Below are 18,179 nucleotides of genomic sequence, written 5' to 3'. Positions count from 1 at the left end.
GTGATGATTACATGAAACAGGCTGGTGTCAGGGGCATAAAAAGGAGTACATAGAAATCATATTAGTGACAGAAACTCAGAAAATCTTGATCCTTCATCTTAACTAATGGGTGATAGCAGAAGGGTAAGAAGAAATCTAGTGTTCTACATCTCTGGCCAGGCAACTGTGTTAGTGATATTCTTGGTGATAGGGATTGCAAGTGGAAATGATGGATTTAGGGAGAAAAAAACTCTGATAGTTGTAAAGTTTATATGAAAAAGAATAATAAAATTGTGGGCATTATTAAAGGGAAGAGTTAAGGGAAAGTTCTGACACAGTTCTGAACAATGTGAGTACTATTGTGGACAAGATTGGAAGAATGAGATAAATAAGGAAACAAGAAAGTAATAAACTCAGATTTACAGAAGTAAATAAAGGAAAGAATTTGCAGGAAGAAAAGGTCAAAACTGTTACAGAGATATTGAAGGAAATATGCTATTTGGATTTGAAAACTAAAAAGGTATAGACACGTTCAATAAGAACAGTGTTTTGGTGATATCTCCATGATGAAATAACCCTGTCATTCAAACTGCCACAAATTCTTATATGTAGGAAGTGCTCTGATAAACTTCAAGCTTTTATTGAATGGAAGATTTCAGACATTACCCTCATCACTAGGATTAAATTTCTAAAAAGATAAGGCATTATGCTTTAATGCCTTTCTTTCATTTTCTCTTACACATTGGCAAGTAGGGGAGGATTCTTATGTAACAATAATACAATGTTGACTTGTAATCACACAACATCTAGGATATAGTGTTAATTCAGATGTTTACTAATTAGCTCTAAAATTTATGGATATTTATATTTCTCCTGGGTAAACTAATGAGCTCCAAGATAATTGTACACCCTCTAATGTGGGCATAGGGTTATACTGTGGAACTTTCCCGTTCAGATAGGGAGTACTACCCTATTGTTTAACATGGAGAACGTACCCTCATAGACTGTGTGTGTGCAAACCAGAAGTGGTACTTGAACAAGGGAAAACATGGGACCTATGTTTCTTTGGGGCTGGATTACTTCATTTAATATAAATTTTTCTAAGTCTTTCCATTTCCTAACAAATGGAGCATTGTTATTCTTTCTGATGGAGGCAAAGAATTCCTTTGTGTATATATACCACATTTTCTTGATCCATTCATCTACTCAATGGCATCTGGATTGGTTCCATATCTTAGCTCTGGTAAATAATGCTGTAATAAACATAGTTGTGCTGGAAGATTTAGTATGGCCTTGTTTGTGATCATTTGGGTAAATGCCCCAAAGTGGGATTGCTGGGTCATAGGAGAGCTCTAGGAGTTTTTTGAGGAACATCCATACAACTTTCCAAAGTGGTTGAACAAGTTTACACTCCCAATAACAATAAAGTAAGGTTCCCATCTGGCCACATCCACTCTAGCATCTGTTATTCTTGTTCTTGCCTATGGCCATTCTAACTGGGGTGAGGTGGTATCTCCATGTGGTTTTGATTTGCATTTCTCTTATGGCTGTTGAGGTCAGGCATTTCTTCATGTGTCTATTGGCAATCCTTCTTTCCTCTTCACAGAATTTTCTCCGTAAGTCTTTAGCCCTCTTATTTTTATTTATTTATTTATTTTTATTTTGAAAATATTGTACAGAGGAGTTAAAATTACATGGGCAAGATAAAGAGTACATTTCTTATCAAGAATTTTAGCCTCCTCCTTTGTTTACCCTTCCCATCCCTTCCCATCCTCCCCCGACCCCCAATCCTCCTCGAACCCCCCATGAAAGTTGTAAAGTTCATTTTCCACATAACGACTTGTACATCTCAATGTTGGAATGTAACCCACTTATTTATTGGGCAGTTGTTTCTTTGAGGATTTGTTGTTGGGGGATTTAATGTTTTGAGTTCCAGGTATAGTTCACATATGAGAACCTTGTCCATTGTATGGCTAGTGAATATCTTCTCCCAATAAGTAGGCTTTCTATTGATCTTGCTAGCTATATCCTTTGCCATGCAGAAGCTCTGCAACTTAATGCAATCCCATTTTTCCAAATTTTCTTTGATTTGTTGTGTTTCTGTAATGATTTCAGACCTGCAATGTTTTCAGAGTGTCTGCTTTGACTCCGAGGTCCTTGATCCATTTGGATTTGATTCTGGTGCAGGATGACATTATGGATCTATTTTTGATTTTCTACAAGTGATTAACCAATTTTGCCAGCACCATTTACTGAAGAGGCTGTCTTTCTTCCATTCTATTTTTTTAGTTCCCTTATCAAATATTAGATGACTATAGGTCTGTGGGTTTACTTCTGGGTTTTCAATTCTATTCCATTGGTCCTGAGGTCTGTTCTTGTGCCAGTGCCAAGCTGTTTTGATTACAATGGTTTTGTAGTAGTGTTTGAAATTTGGTATTGATATTCCTCCAGCACTGTTCTTTCTGTTAAGGATCGTTTTTGCTATTCGGGATCTTTTATTGTTCCATATGAATTTTTGGATTGCCTTTTCTATTTCCTTGAACAATGATGTTGGGATATTGATAGGTATCACGTTGAATTTTAGATAGCCTTGGGAAGTTTTGCCATTTTCACGATGTTGATCCTTCCAATACAGGAGAATGGGAGTTTTTTTTGCCACTTTCTAAGTTCTGTTTTGATTTCCTTTTTCAAGTTTTTAAAGTTTTCATCATAGAGATCCTCCACTTCTTTGGGTATATTAATTTCTAGGTATTTTATTTTTTGTGGGGCTATGACAAATAGAGTTGTTTTCTGGTTTTCAGCATGCTTTTCTCATTGTTGGCATACAGAAAAGCCATTGTTTTTTGAGGATTAAATTTATACCCTGCTACTTTACCAATATTTTGAATCAGCTTGAGTAATTTGAGAGTGGAGTCCGTGGGATTCTTTAAATACAAGATCATGTCATCTGCAAAGAGGGAGAGTTTTACTTCTTCTTTCCCTATTTGGATCCCTCTAATGTTTGCATCTGGTTTTATGGTTTAACTAGGCATTTAATTCTAAATTGAAGAGAAGTGGAGACATTGGACATCCTTGTCTCGTTCCTGAGTTAAGAGGAAATGGCTTTAGTTTTTCACCATTAAGTATAATGTTGGCTGTAGGTTTGTCATATAGAGCCTTTGTTGTACTGAGGAATGTTCCCTGGATTCCTAATCTTTGCAGAAGTGGTGTTGGATCTTGTCAAATCCTTTTTCTGAATCTATTGAGATAACCAGGTGGTTCTTGTCCTTGCTCTTTCTGATGTGATGAATTATATTAATTGATTTGTGTATATTGAACCAACTTTGCATGAAATGAATCCTGAAATGAATCCTGTTTGATCGAGTTGCATGATTTTTTGGATGAATTGTTGAAGTCGATTGGCCGAAAGTCTGTTGAGAATTCCTGCATTAATGATCATCCAAGAAATAGGTCTATTGTTCTCTTTCTTTGAAGACTCCCTGCCTGGTTTTGGGATGAGGGTTATGATGTCTTCATAGAATGAGTTCGGTAGTGAACTTTCTCTTTCTATTTCATTGAAGATTTGGAGGAGTTTTGGTGTGAGCTCTTTTTTGAAGGCCTTGTAGAATTCCTCTGTAAATCCATCGGGATCTGGGCTTTCGTTAGATGGGAAGACTCTTACTGCTGTTTCTATTTCATTGTTGGATATGGGCCTGTTAAGGTGGTTTAACTCATCTGGGTTTAGTTTCTGCATGTCAATATTTGCTAGGAAAAGGTCCATTTCTGCCAAGTTCTCAAACTTATTAGCATAAAGTTTTGAGAAGTATTCCCTTATAATGTTCTGAATCTTGGTTGTTTCTGTGGTGATGTGTCCATTCTCATCTCTGAGTTTATTTATTTGGGTTGTTCTCTTCTTTTTCTGGTAAGATTTGCTAAAGTTCTGTCAATTTTGTTAATTTTATCGATGAATCAACTCTTTCTTTTGTTGATTCTTTCTATGGTATTTTTGGATTCTAATTCTTAATTCTGACTTAATATAAATCATTTCTTTCCATCTACTGGATTATTCAAGGAGGCTCTCAGATGTCTCATTAAATTGTTGGTTTCAGATATCTACAAGTTGTTTGTGTTGGAACTCAGGGCTATAAACTTGTCTCTAAGTACTGCCTTTGCTGTGTCCCAGAGTAGGTGGTAATTTGTGTGTTCATCTTTGCTGAATATCATGAATATTTGAATTTCTTTGTAATGTCTTTCATGACCCACTGGTCATTCCACAGTGTGTTTATCAGCCTCCATGTGTTACAGGACTTTCTTCGGTGACTTTTGGTGGTGAGTTCTAATTTTATTCCCTTGTTGTGTGAGAGAATGCAAGGTATAACTTCTATGTTTCTGAATTTGGAAAAGTTTGTTTTGTGACCTAAAGTATGGTCTATGTAGGGAAATGTGCCATGAGCTGCTGAGAAAAACGTGTATTCTGATGCTGCTGGTGAAATATTCCGTAGATGTCTGTTAAATTTAGTTGATCTATGCAGGTGTTTAGATATGCAGTTTCTGTGTTGAGTTTTTGCCGAGTTGATCTATCTAGTGGGGAAAGTGGTGTGTTAAAGTCCCAAACAATTAATGTCTTTGGATCTATGTCAGATTTGAGGGAAAGTAGTGTTTCTTGAAGAAATTTGGGTGCTTGGTTGTTTGGCGAATAGATATTTCAAATTGTAATATTCTCCTGAAGGAGAGATCCCTTAATTAGTATGTAGCAACCTTCCTTATCTCTTCTCACTATTTTTAATTTGAAGTCTATTTTATTTGTTATTAGGATTGCAACTTCCACCTGTTTATGTGGGCCATTTGCTTGGTAGATTTTGTTCCAGCCTTTCACTTTGAAAATGTGTTTGTTTTTATGGGCAATATGAGACTCCTGAAGGCAGCAGATAGAAGGATCTTGCTTCTTAATCCAACTTGACAGTCTATGTCGCTTAATTGGAGAGTCAATCCCTTAAAGTTGAGAGTTAGAATTGAGAGCTGTTTGGGAGTTCCTGCCATTTTATGCCCCTTCTTGGGGGCTGCAGCAACTGGGTTCTTCCTATGGTTCTTGGATTCTAGTTTGAGTGCGGTTTCTTTGCCTTTATTGTGGTCTTGTTGATTTTCTATGTGTAATACCTCGTTAAGTGTCATTTATAAGTCTGGTTTGGTGTATATATATTGTTTCAGTTGTTCTTTGGTATGGAAGGTTTTTATTTGGCCTTCGGTTATGAAGGAGAGTATAGCTGGGTACAGTATAATTGGATGATAATTGTTTGTCTTTAGGGCATGGCAGCTCTTCTTGCTGTAATTTTCTCCACTGAGATATCTGAGGTTATTCTAATTGGTTTCCTTTTGTAAGTGGTTGATCTTTACTCCTTGACTGCTTTAAGGATTTTTTCCTTGGAATTGATGCTGTGGGGATTATAATGTCAAGGTGGGATATCCTGTCATGGTCTGGTCTATTTGGGGTTCTAAAAGCTTCTTGAATCTGAATAGGTCTATCTCTTTGCATTTTTGAGAATTCTCTGCTTGGAAAATGTTAACCAAATTTCCTAGACCATTAACTTCTGACTCTAGGTGCTCCTCTACACCTATTATCCTCAGATTAGACCTTCTGAGGGTGTTTTCCAAATGTTGAATAGCTCTAGCATATTTCTTGGATTTGTCTTGGATAGTTGTATGTTCTTTCTGTATAATAACCTCGCTGTCTTCAATCCCTCATATTCGATCTTCTACATGGTCTTCCATGCTCTCAAGACTTTCCACTTTGTTTTTTTTTTCCATCTATTTGGTCAGCTTTGATGACTTCAAATTCTTTGTTGGAGCTTTGTTTTAGATCTTATATGAACTTCATTACTTCCTTAATTTGGTGTTGTGTTTATTCTCAAATCACTTAGTTGATCGGTTATGGTTTCCTTGGACTCCCATTCCTTCTGTTAGGCTCCATTCAACATTCCCTTTCCGGTCTCCCTGACTTCTTTCAGCTGTCTTTTATTGGATTCCATGAATCGATTTTTGTGCTAGACACTATTTTAAGGCAAGCATAAACCAAAGTCCTGTAGTTGCACAGTCAAAAGTCTGGGCATTTTGTCAGTATCAATTTCTGGGCCTTTGTCAGTATCAAAGATGGAGCTCTCTGGTGGTGGGAGAGGGGCCACCTTCCCTCCTCTGCTTTCTGAGAAGGAGTGAGGATGTCAGGGTTCTATTCATGCCAGAAGCTTGGTGACTGGTCCCACTATGGTCTGTGATATGCAGCATGAATATATCTGTTCCTTGTCAGTTCTTCCTGGTGTTGAGTAGAATACGCACACTGTGTCTGGCATCTTTTTGACTGGACTCTCTCTGTAGGCATGGTGACTCTGGCCGCTGATTCTCAGATCTGTTTCCTTGCCTGGATATTCCATCTCTGGCCAAACACTCTGTACTGTGATGGCACACGGGGTGTGATTCTCTATCCTAGGACTGTTGACTGGAACACTAAAACTGTTGTCTATATGAAAGCTTGTTTAGCCTAGACCTTCTGCCATCTCCATCTGAATTCTAGATTATGACTTTTTATACTCTAACTTGGGACAATGATCTGCTGTCAGTTACTTTCCTCTCTTCTCCTTCTTTTGCCCTTCCACTTACATAATTTTTATTTAAAGAAACATATTTGAGCTTGTATTTCTAAATTCTTTAAAATTATCTGAATTTCTTCATACTTCTTGCAGACTCCTATATATTTCTCAAGGGAATATTTTGTCACTACCATTTTTATCCTATATGATATTAGATATCTTCCTGCCTAATTCAGTGCAAGATATAAATTACACTCATTTAGATATTGCAACACTTGTACCACCATAAAATCCTTTCTTACGAAGAAATAATGATTTTAGTATTTCTGGGGAGGTGTCATCTGTCATTTTTGAATGACCCTAAATGATACTTACATGCAAACATTTTCAAACCAATATGCCATTCAGTAGATGAACGAATCAACAAAATGTGATATATATATGTATATATATATGTATATATATATGTATATATATATGTATATATACATATATGTATATATATCACATTTTGTTTATATATATATATATATATATATATATATATATATATATATATATATGGTTGAATTCTATGCTTACAATTCAAAAGGAAATGGAAAGATTTTTTAAAATCCTGCTAAATAAAATAAGCCAGACCCAAAGACACAGATTCCATAGTTTCCCTCATTTGTAATAATAGGATATGTATAGAATAACACTAGCAGATGAGCAGAATGGCTCAAAAGCTTTGCATATAGGACCATACAAGATCATGTTGAGCAAAATAAACATCTAGATATGGAAATAGAGGTTTTTCTTTGTGGGTGTTTTTTTTTTAATGTACTATGTGATTTCTTTTTTCTTTTGTGTTTTCCCCTATAGTTTATCCACTGCTGTATTTGATTTCAGTACTGTGTGTATTGCACATGCATTTATCTTAATTTGAGAAGGCAAGATGAACAACAAATTGGGGAGACAAAGTTCAAAGGGCAAACCAATGCAATAGCAATACTCACAAGACAACATGTTGGAAATTTACATTACAACTTGTGAGGGGTTTGGGGGGAAAAGAAAAGTGTGAGAAAAATGAGGTAGTGGGTAAAATTTCGACATGTTATGTATTCACTACCTTACAATTAATGCAACCCCTGTATATATCACCTTAAAAATAAAATTAAACAAAAATAAGTTAAATAAAGTATAATTTCACTGTATTGCTATAGTAAATATTATTCTATGTGCATTACCTTTTAAAAAATGAACACTATTTGGCATCTAATTTGAATTAATTACACCTTTCTTTATCAGAGGTTCATCAACTTGAATGTAATCTAAATATACAATATTTTCACAATATATCTGTCATAATTTTCAAAAAAAATTATAAGTTAATATTGTCCCATAGTAAAACAGAAAACAGTTTAATTCTCTGGAAACTCCTAACTTTTAAAACTGAATAATTGTTAAAAGGACAGAATATATGTGTTCTTCAAAGTTCTTACAAATACTAACTACTCATTTTCAAATTCTGAACATTCCATATCAGAGATATTCAAAACAGTACCTGTTTGTATGATATTTAATTCTGCAATAACTGCAGTTTCTAATGGGGTGCTACATAGTGAGAAATCAACAGAAAAAAAATAGCCACATTCTGGTGGAGGATATAACTACGAAGTATGTGTAATAATTAATTCCTCAAGAGTAAACATTTGTTCATCAGAGTAAGCTATTATTTCTGTGATCATCAATCCCAAGCTTTTATGCCATAAAGTCTTCGTAGCCCAACAGTTTCCAATTTGTATGGTGCACCTTAAAATTCCCTTAATTCACATCATGAATAGCTTATCACTATTGTGAAAAAATACTACACTTGTGCAAATATGATGCCTTTCCTATTGTGGAAAGTACACTACACTAAACTTTGCTGCAACATTTTTCTGAGTTCTAGAAATCAGAGCACTTGCAAATATTACTTATATTTTTATCTATCATAGATATTCAGGAGGCTAAGACCAGAAGATTGTGGTTCAAAGCCCACCCAGTCAGGAAGATTCCTTAGATTCTTATCTCCAATAAACTTCTCAGGAAAAGCCAGATTCAAGTGGCACTGAGGTTGAAGTTGTAGTGCATGAGCCTTCAGCAAAAACTGGCTCAAAGAGAGTGGCCAGGCCCAGAGTTCAAACCTGAGGACAAACCAAAAAATAGAACCAACTCCAACCTCGCATTTTTCTCATTGTATACAGAGGCATGTAATTAAGGAAATTTCTTCCTGTATTACAAATAGATAGAAGAACCAAGACCTCACACAATTATTGTCTTCATACCATGTTACACCAAAGCCTCAAAAAATTGCTTGTTCTAAATTAATAAATTAATATCATCCATTTGTTGGCAACTCTGTGCAGATTATTCACACTATCTCATTTTATACATGAACTGTTGGAATTATCAATTAACTAAGTTCTAATTATACCTCGCTTGAAAGAATATTTTAAGCAAATAAAATGCCTGATTCATGTGTGAATTTGTCAATTAAAACCTCTACTTAAAAAGAATTTTGTAGTATCCTATAGAATATGAAATTAGAAACAAAACCAAAATATTTATTTTAAATATAAATTCTAATTTAGCAAGGTCTACAAAGTCCTACATTAGATGAACTTTGTATTTTTCCAGGCTTAAACTTTTGTAATCCTTCATTATTTCTTTTAAATCCAACAGAATGATGCTTATTTTTTCAAATTTTTGATTGGGAATCATGAGCCATTTTGCATCTAGGAATGTTGTGTAATGCAGAGAGCATTTAAAACACAACTGAGGATTATATATGAGTTGCATTTCAATAGGAAACTTGCCTTCTCAAAACATAGTGACAAAATTAGCCCAAACTTCCAACTGTGTATTCCTTTCTTGTTTTTTGGTGTGTTTCATTGAGACAAAATTATGCTACCTGGTCCAGGGAAGGTATCACTATGTAATCCCACTCTCTAATCTCCTGTCTTAGCTTGAGTGCTAGAATTCCAGGCTTGTATCAAATTGCCCTTCCATAGTTTGGTGGTTTATTTAATCTAGATACAGACTAGAAATTCTGAACTTCTCCTATGATCTTATTCATTAGACTGACTGTTCAAGTTGTTTATGTACTACTTTCAAAGATGTTCTATCATTTCACACAGGATATGAACATTTTCAGATGCACCTGCAGGGGTCTCTGATTCCTTCTTCCAGGGATCCAATCCCTTTAATAATGATTACTTGACTTTCTTTTTATCTCTGGTCCCTAGGTATGTAATATTATCAAACTTTGAATAAATTTCACTTGAGGACTTTCTAATATTAAAAATTATCACTTGATCTAGTCTTACTCAGGATATATTTTCTATTGTTTTCTAACATTTCTCCATATTCTGAGAGTTGTTTTATTTGTGCAGGTGTGTTTGCACATATATGTGCCTCTGTGTGTATGTGTATGTTTGTATGTGTGTATGCAAAAGCCTCAGCAACCTCATTCAGCAATCTTGCTCATGACTAGTATTCCATCACTTGAGTTCACGCCTATAATTCTAGGTATTCAGGAGGCTGACATCTGAGGATTGCAGTTCAAATCCTGTATGAGTAGGAAAGAAATGTTCTGAGGCACTTATCTCCAATTAACCACCAGAAAACTGGAAGTGGCGCTGTGGCTCAAGAGGTTAGAACACTAGTCTTGAGGTGAAGAGTGGAGAGATATTTCCCAGGCTGAGTTCAAACCCTGCCTCAACCATCAAAAAGAAAGAAAGAAAGAAAGAAAGAATAAAGATAAAAGAAAGAAAAAGAAATGAGATCTTGGCCACCAGTTCATTGCCAGTATAATTCCTGCTTTCTCACCATGGACTTTTTTTCCAGTTAAGTCCATGCTCTTATATCTAACTTGCTTTGGAACCAGAATTATTCTTCAATTGTACATTTTACAAATTTGCGTGATTAGCAACCATGATTTAGAGATAGAAGTTGAAAGAGAGTGGCCTCATCGTTCATGTTCCTCTTAGTATTAATTATTTCTCTATGTCACTCCCATAGATGTACATAATGGCCTTGGCTTTATTGGTTCAATGTTGTCTTATTTGCAGAGTCTTCTATAGTATATTGAACCATTATACTTAAACACAGAACTTTTCTTTCTCTTATTATTCCTATTGTTTCTTCTACTGTTAACTTGTGTACACTTGGGAAATAATTCACAACACACACACAAATAAACTTTTCTGAGAATCTTCTCCAAGTTAAGTTTAATTTAAGAGCACTTACGGAATTTGAAGTTAATGTACTCATGGATAATGGTTTCTTTTATGTTTTTATAGTAAAAAATAATGTACCGAGGGCTTAGAGTTACATAAGTAAGGTAATGAGTACATTTCTTATTGTTACATCCTCTTTTGTTTTTCCTGTGTTATCCATTCCCTCCCCATCTGCCCAATTCCCCCTCCCCTCCACAAGTTGTAAAATTCGTTTTCTACATAGTGTCTTGTTCATATCATTGTTACAATAGTTCATCCTGAATCTTTGTTTCAGCATTTTGTTGTTTCAATTCCCCTTCCCACACTAGAAAAATGTATATGCAAGATGCAGGGCACCAACATCATATCCAGTGAAAACAGGAGTTATATCATGCGGGAAGAACATGGAGGAAAAACGAAAAAATCACATAGTACATTTTAGATACATTAAAAACAATTTCAATAAAGAATAAAACAAGTTGTGTCCCTATCTTAGGTTTCATTTTTCTTAACATTATCTTATATGGCCATATGTACATGAATAATGTTTTTAAATTTTATATTTTTTATTTACTAAGTTGTCTCTGAAAGGCGTGTTACCTCATGTCCAAAGATGTCTTTGTGCTAGTTCTATGAAGCCTGAAAACATTCATTTTACCTGAAGAGGGTGCCTTTCTTCAATTTTTTTAGCTCCTTATCAAAGATTAGATGGCTATAGGTTTGTAGGTTCATTTCTGGGTTTTCAATTCTATTCCAGTGGTCCTGAGGTCGATCCTTGGAGATTCCTCAAAAGACTCCACATAGAGCTCCCCTAAGACCCAGCAATCCCACTTTGGGGCATTAACCCAAATGTTCACAAACAAGGCCACATTAGAGGTACCAGCACGACTATGTTTATTGCAGCCTTATTTACCATAGCTAAGGTATGGAACCAACCCAGATGCCCCTCAGTAGATGAATGGATCAAGAAAATGTGGTATATATACACAATGGAATCCTATGCCTCCATCAGAAAGAATGACATTGCCACATTTGTTAGGAACTGGAAAGACTTGGAAAAATTATATTAATTGAAGTAAGCCACGCCCAAAGAAACATAGGTCCCATGGTTTTCCTATTTCCAATAACTAGTATATATCTGAGTCAAACAGAAAAGGTCAGATAAGTTGATGTTAGGGAAATGAACCCTAAGATATGTATTCGAATGTTTTTTGTTCTTTCATGTGACTTTTTCTAACACATTTATAAGATGATTTCCTTGTTGCTTTTTATGTCCCTTCCCCACGGGATAACAATAACCCCTGATTTCACTGTATTTGATGTCGGTATAATTTCTGGAGGGGAACGGAAAAAAAAACAAATCATTTAAATAGGGATACAGGTGGAACCATTGCAGCAATGAGATGTACAACTCGTTATTTCAAAAACGAACTTTACAACTTTGTTGTTGGGGGGAGGAGGATTGGATGGAGGGGGGAGGGGAGGATGGGAAGGGAAAACCAAGGAGTAGGCTACATTGCTTGATAAAAACTATACTCATTCCAGATCTTAGCTATGGTAAATAATGCTGCAATAAACATAGTTGTGTTCGTAGCTTTAGTGTGGTCTTGTTTGTAAACATTTGGGTAAATGCCCAAAAGTGGCACTCCACATCCCCTCCAGCATCTGTTGTTATTAGAGTTCTTGATTATACCCATTCTAACTGGGGTGAGGTGATATCTCAATATTGTTTTGATTTGCATTTCTTTTATGTCTAGGGATTGGAAGGGGAAACCAAAGAGTAGGCTACAATGCTTGATAAAAACTGTACTCATTATCTTGCACATGTAATTGTAACCACTCTGTTCAGTATTTTCACTGTAAGAAATATATATTCATTGTTAGAAAAAAAAGAATCCAAGCTTGAAGAAACTGTCCCTGTCTTTTTTCGAGTGTGTTCTTTATTCATATAAAAACTTCTTTAAAGTATTTCAAAAGGAAACAATGTGCCATTTGAAGGCCAGCATAGAACAAAAGGAAATAAACATTGTTTTAAAAGTTTTCTTTTGCAAGGAAACAAAGATTTGGAAGTTTTAATTTGTCTTTTGCATGGATATTTCACTATTGAGATGATTCTGTTGTTGCAGGAGTCACTTATTAATTCCTTTAGTCTTGTCCTGAATTCTCCAGCACAATTAGTATTCGAAAAAAGCAGGATCCAGTGAGTATGATCAGCAAAAGGAGCCTGTTCTCAAACCAGTGCTTTATGGATGGTCCCAAAGAAATATGTGCGTTTTTTTCTTGTTCGTTTGTTTAGTTTGTCCTGGTTCTGGAGCTTGAACTCAGAGGCTGGACCATGTCTCTGAACAAATGTCTTCCCTGGCCAACTTCCCCCAAAGCTAGGACTCTACTACTTGAGCCAAACTCCACTTTTGGCGTTTTTGGTGTTTGGTTACAGATAAGAATGTGACAGACTTTCCTGCCTAGGTTGGCTTTGAACTGAGAAAGTAAGAAAGCCAAGTGACATCAACTGTATCAAGATTTCTGTTTTGAACCAAGAAATACTAGACAAAGTTTATTATAAAGCTAATATTTGACAATTTTTAAAAGAAAAGAATATGTCTAACAAAGAATCCATAACTTAAATAACTCCACAAATGTAGGTGCACTGAATCATTTTGGACGCATTTTTTTCATCTGCTTGGGAAGATAACTATTGACTTCATAGATTCCTTTTGGGGAAACTTAGTCATATTTGCCTGTTGTCACTGGCTTTGTACACATGCATGCTGTACATGCTTCTAAGGGCCCTACATAAAGAAGTCTTGAAATTCTCAACAGTATTTAAATAAGATGCTCCAGCCTAAGGTTAAGATTTTAGGTGTGGACATTTATCAACACTCCTGATTCAGACTCTACTTGATATAATTTTTAATCAATATTTTGTTTTTAGTTTTGTTCTTTGTAAATTCACATGCACCTATGAAAAATTTTGTGGACATCCCAATGATATTCTCAAAGTACCTCTTAATCATGACTCACAAAAAGTTGTATTATATTACGACAAGGAAAAATGCTATAAATAAAGAAAACAATAATTAAATATTAATGATTACTAAAATAAAAAACAAAACAATTACCAAGGTTTTCAGTATTTGAAGTGTACATAGTAGAGTTTACTATTTTCTCATATTCCTGTACATTTAAAACTGGATAAAGCTATAAGTAGCATTTAAATTTACTCACTAAGATTACTATTTATAGTTCATCTCATCATTTGTATGTGGATTATATCATTATTTGTTCATCACTAACATATAACGTAAAGGAGCCCTGAAGATTTAACAGAAACTGTGTACTTAAAATCTTAACTTAAAATCTTAACTGCTTCTTTACACAGTCTTTGCAACTTCTCATTAGTAAAGTTTCTATAAAATCTGAAATGTACATACTTACTAGTACATGCTACCAGAAATATTATATACTTTATCAAAAATTTTTATGACCTGCCAAACAGTCTTAATTTTGCCATATATAAGCAAATCCCAAAATTAAACATATTTAAAACATTAAAACTTTTAACAAACCTTAACATTTGCTGCAATGATCATTATGACAAGTGCCTTTTGTAGAATAATTGAATTCTTCCTCCTACAAATCTCATGAACAACAAATATCTGGAATTATTTTGTTTTTGATATGTCAATCTTGACTTTATTCTTAAATGTGTGCTTATGTAAGAAACACATGGTTCTAAAATTTCACAATTCTTTTGAACTTATTTTTGTTGAATTGTCTAGTTTAAGAAAATCAATTACTCTTTATAAAAATGTTTTGTGCTCAATTTGGCTGCACACACACTAAAATTGGAACATACAGAGAAGATTAGCATGGTCCCTGCACAAGGATGATACACAAATTAGTGAATCGTTCCATATTTTTACAACAACAGATGCTGGAAGGGATATGGCCAGAAGGGAGCCTACTGCATTCTTGGTGGGAGTGTAAACTTGTTCATCCACTTTGGAAAGCAGTTTGGAGGTTCCTCAAAAGCCTCCACATAGAGCTCCCTATTATACAGCAATCCCACTTTTGGGCATTCTCCCAAATGATCACAAACCAGTCCATACTAAAACTACCACCACAACAATGTTTATTGTAGCATTATTTTCTATAGCTAAGATATGGAACCAACCCTGATGCTGCTCAGTAGAAGAATGGATCAATAAAATGTTCTCTCTCTCTCTCTCTCTCTCTCTCTCTCTCTCTCTCTCTCTCTCTCTCTCTCTCTCTCTCTCTCTCTCTCTCTCTCTCTCTCTCTGTGTGTGTGTGTGTGTGAATGTACACTTACACAACCACATTGGAAAGCAGTCTGGTGAGTCCTCAGAAAGATAAATATTGACCTTCCTTATGGCCCACTCATACCACTTCTAGGCCTCTATCCTGAACAACAGGTACCAATATTCAAGGACAAATGCACTTCCATGTTTATTGCAGCACTGTTCACAGTAGCCAGGATATGAAAACAACCCATATGTCCCACCAGAGATGAATGGATCAAAAAACTGTGGTAACTATACACAACGGAATATTTTCCAGCCATTAGAAAAGACAAATTAATGGCATTAGTAGGGAAATCAATCAAGCTACAGGAAATCATGTTGAGCGAGGTGAGCCAAAATCAAAGAGACAAATGGCACATGGTCTCCGTGATAAGCGGATGTTAAATCCAAAATGTAAGGTGATATGACAAAATTAACAACACTTAAGAAACCAAGAACTTCCACTCATCTGGTCGAATCACTACTAAATAACCCCATTCTGCTGATCATATGTGCACACTGAAGGGAAACCAGGAGGACGACACAGAACTAGAGGGAATCAGGGAAAAACATACAACAGTGGGATCCATCAGCTGCACTGGACATTGACCAAAATGAACTAAGCAACTCAATGTCACTGGAGGGAGGGAGGGAACAAGTGGGAAAGAGGGAACAGCTGACGCTTATGCAATACAAAAGAAATATACATATTTCAAAACAAAAAAGTTTACATATGGAAGAAATAACTCTATTGCAAAGCTCATAGAATTCATAAATGTTGTAGACCATAATAGACAATTTGCTCCATCGAAGTTAGAATGTGTTTGTGACTTAAACTAAGCATCACTATCCCACAATATTGTGAAATTTGGGAAAGTATGTAACCACTTAATCACAATAAAAACATTTGAAAAAATGATGAAGGTGGAAAACTAAGTTGCTCCAAAAAACAAAAAAGGAAAATGTTCTGTGTGTATTTGTGTGTACACACACACGCACACACATATACTATATATATATATATATATGAATTCTATGCCTCCATCAGAAAGAATGACAACGCTCAATTTGTTAGGAAATGGAAAGATTTGGAAAAAATTATATTAACTGATGTAAGCCAAGTCCAAAGAAACATAGGTCCCATTGAATCCCTTATTTGTAATAACTAGTATATGTCTGGGATAAGCAGAAAAGTTGAAAGCTTATGTGTATATGACTAGATAAGTTGATGTTAACCTAAATAACCCCCAAGATAGAGACACAAGTGTTTTTTTTTCTTTATTGCTGTTGTTTCTCATGTATTTATAATGTACGATGTGATTGTTTTTCTTTTTTATACGTTCCTCCCCAACAATATAACCCTGTTTTCACTTTATTTGATGTTGGTGCACCTGCATCTTGAATGTACACTTCTCTAATTTGGGAAGGGAAAGGGAAAAAACAACATGCTTAAATAGGAATACAGTTTGACCCATTGTATAACAATAGATGCACAAGACATTATTTTGAAAAAGGAACTTTACAATTTAGGCTAGGGACATTTGGTGGGGCTTTGGGGTATGAGGAGTGTACTTGTGGAGCTGTAAGGGAAGGAATGTTGGGGGAAAAACAAAGGAGGAGGTAACAATGCTTGATAGGAAATGTACTTATTACTTTGCTCATATAACTATAACCCCTCTGTACAGTATTTTTACAACAAAAATGTATAAAAATGTTTTGAGATGGAAGAGTTTATGAAGCCCATTTTACCCTTATAATATCGTTAACAAAGAAATTAATGCAAAACACTGATATGAAGATATTTTGAAAAAGTGAGTGTGTGTGCATTCCTGCGTGTTGGCATGCTCAGAGTTTGAAATCAGGGCTTCAACATCTTGCTACGTCTTTCTCTCTAGATTGGTGAGTTACTATATGAGCTACATCTCCATTCCTGACCCTTTGCTATTTCGTTAAAATTTTGAAAAATAATCTCATGAATTTATTTTGTCCTGTTGACTTCCAAATATTATCCACAGATCTCAGGCTCCTTAATAGGTATCCCGAGTAGTTAAGATTATAGGTGTGACAAACCAGTACCAGGCTTTCAGAATAATTTTAAAAGTAGAAGAAAATTTACTTCACAGAGGCCTGTTTTATCATCTCCTTGTCTTAAAGCATTTTGCAGTGATTATATGTGAAATTTTTCATTCTTGAATTATTAAAATACAGTAAGTGATGATATTTAAAAGATTTAGTACTTTTTAAAAATGATACTGAAACTATGGGACAGAAGAAATTTGCCTCTCTTTGGACCATAATTTATAAGCTCAGCTCTGTGCATGATAACCCAATGTCACCAACACAGTCTGTGTTGAAGACAAAATGTAAAAATGGGCAATAATTGCTATGCTATTATTTCTTGGACAGTATGAATATTGAATTGAGAGTATCAGAGAATGGAGAGAATTTATCTACCTTTTGTGTATTGCTGGAAGACTTTTGGAAAATTTGACTCATTTTCTTCCTCACTGTGTGTCTTGGGCCATGCACTTAGTGCCTTTAATTACAATTTTTCCCAACACTAAAATGGTAATAACATTAGCATTATAGCAAATGTTATCTTAAGAATTAAGGGTCCTTAGAATGATGAACTCTTTTCTCATTCTTGTAGAGGCATTATCAGATGAGAGGAACTGTATTTTTTTTTTGCTTACTTCCATTTATTCATGAATTTGAAATCTGAACTTCTTAAGACTGAAAGAAACCAAAATTAGACACGCAGGCTTTGGAAAGAGCAATCAATGTAAAATAAATAAAATACATATAGATATGTAAAAGATCTGACTAAATTGTTATATAGTCTCAAGCATAAACAGAAAATGATTTAAGCAATATCATGTTATTGAAAATTGAAAAATGTTAGGAGTTGCTTAATTTTTTCCTTTTTACTACCTTGAATTAATTATTTTTGTATAGAGAGATTAAAGATGAGATTAACAATAAACTTGATTAAAAATGGACAAAAGTTCCAATAGACATGTTTTCCATAAACCCCTCTATATCATCATTGGGTTTACACAGTTGTTTTTAATACAACTTCTGTGCTGGCTTAATGCTGT

The 18,179-nt window shown here is 34.9% G+C and overlaps 1 non-coding gene across 1 annotated transcript; it reads left to right on the top strand.

The window, feature by feature from the left end:
* The first annotated feature begins 14,595 nt into the window (after positions 1 to 14,595).
* On the top strand, positions 14,596 to 14,701 carry LOC138816101 (U6 spliceosomal RNA). The gene has a single exon (XR_011368558.1). It is a non-coding gene; the product is annotated as a U6 spliceosomal RNA (small nuclear RNA).
* The last annotated feature ends 3,478 nt before the right edge of the window (positions 14,702 to 18,179 follow it).

Source organism: Dipodomys merriami, unplaced genomic scaffold (assembly GCF_024711535.1).
Source record: "Dipodomys merriami isolate MVZ:Mamm:240054 unplaced genomic scaffold, mDipMer1.0.p SCAF_683, whole genome shotgun sequence".
Classification (NCBI taxonomy): Eukaryota; Metazoa; Chordata; class Mammalia; order Rodentia; family Heteromyidae; genus Dipodomys; species Dipodomys merriami.
The sequence above is the reverse complement of the archived record's forward strand: the minus strand, read 5'-3'. Positions and strand labels throughout refer to the sequence as shown.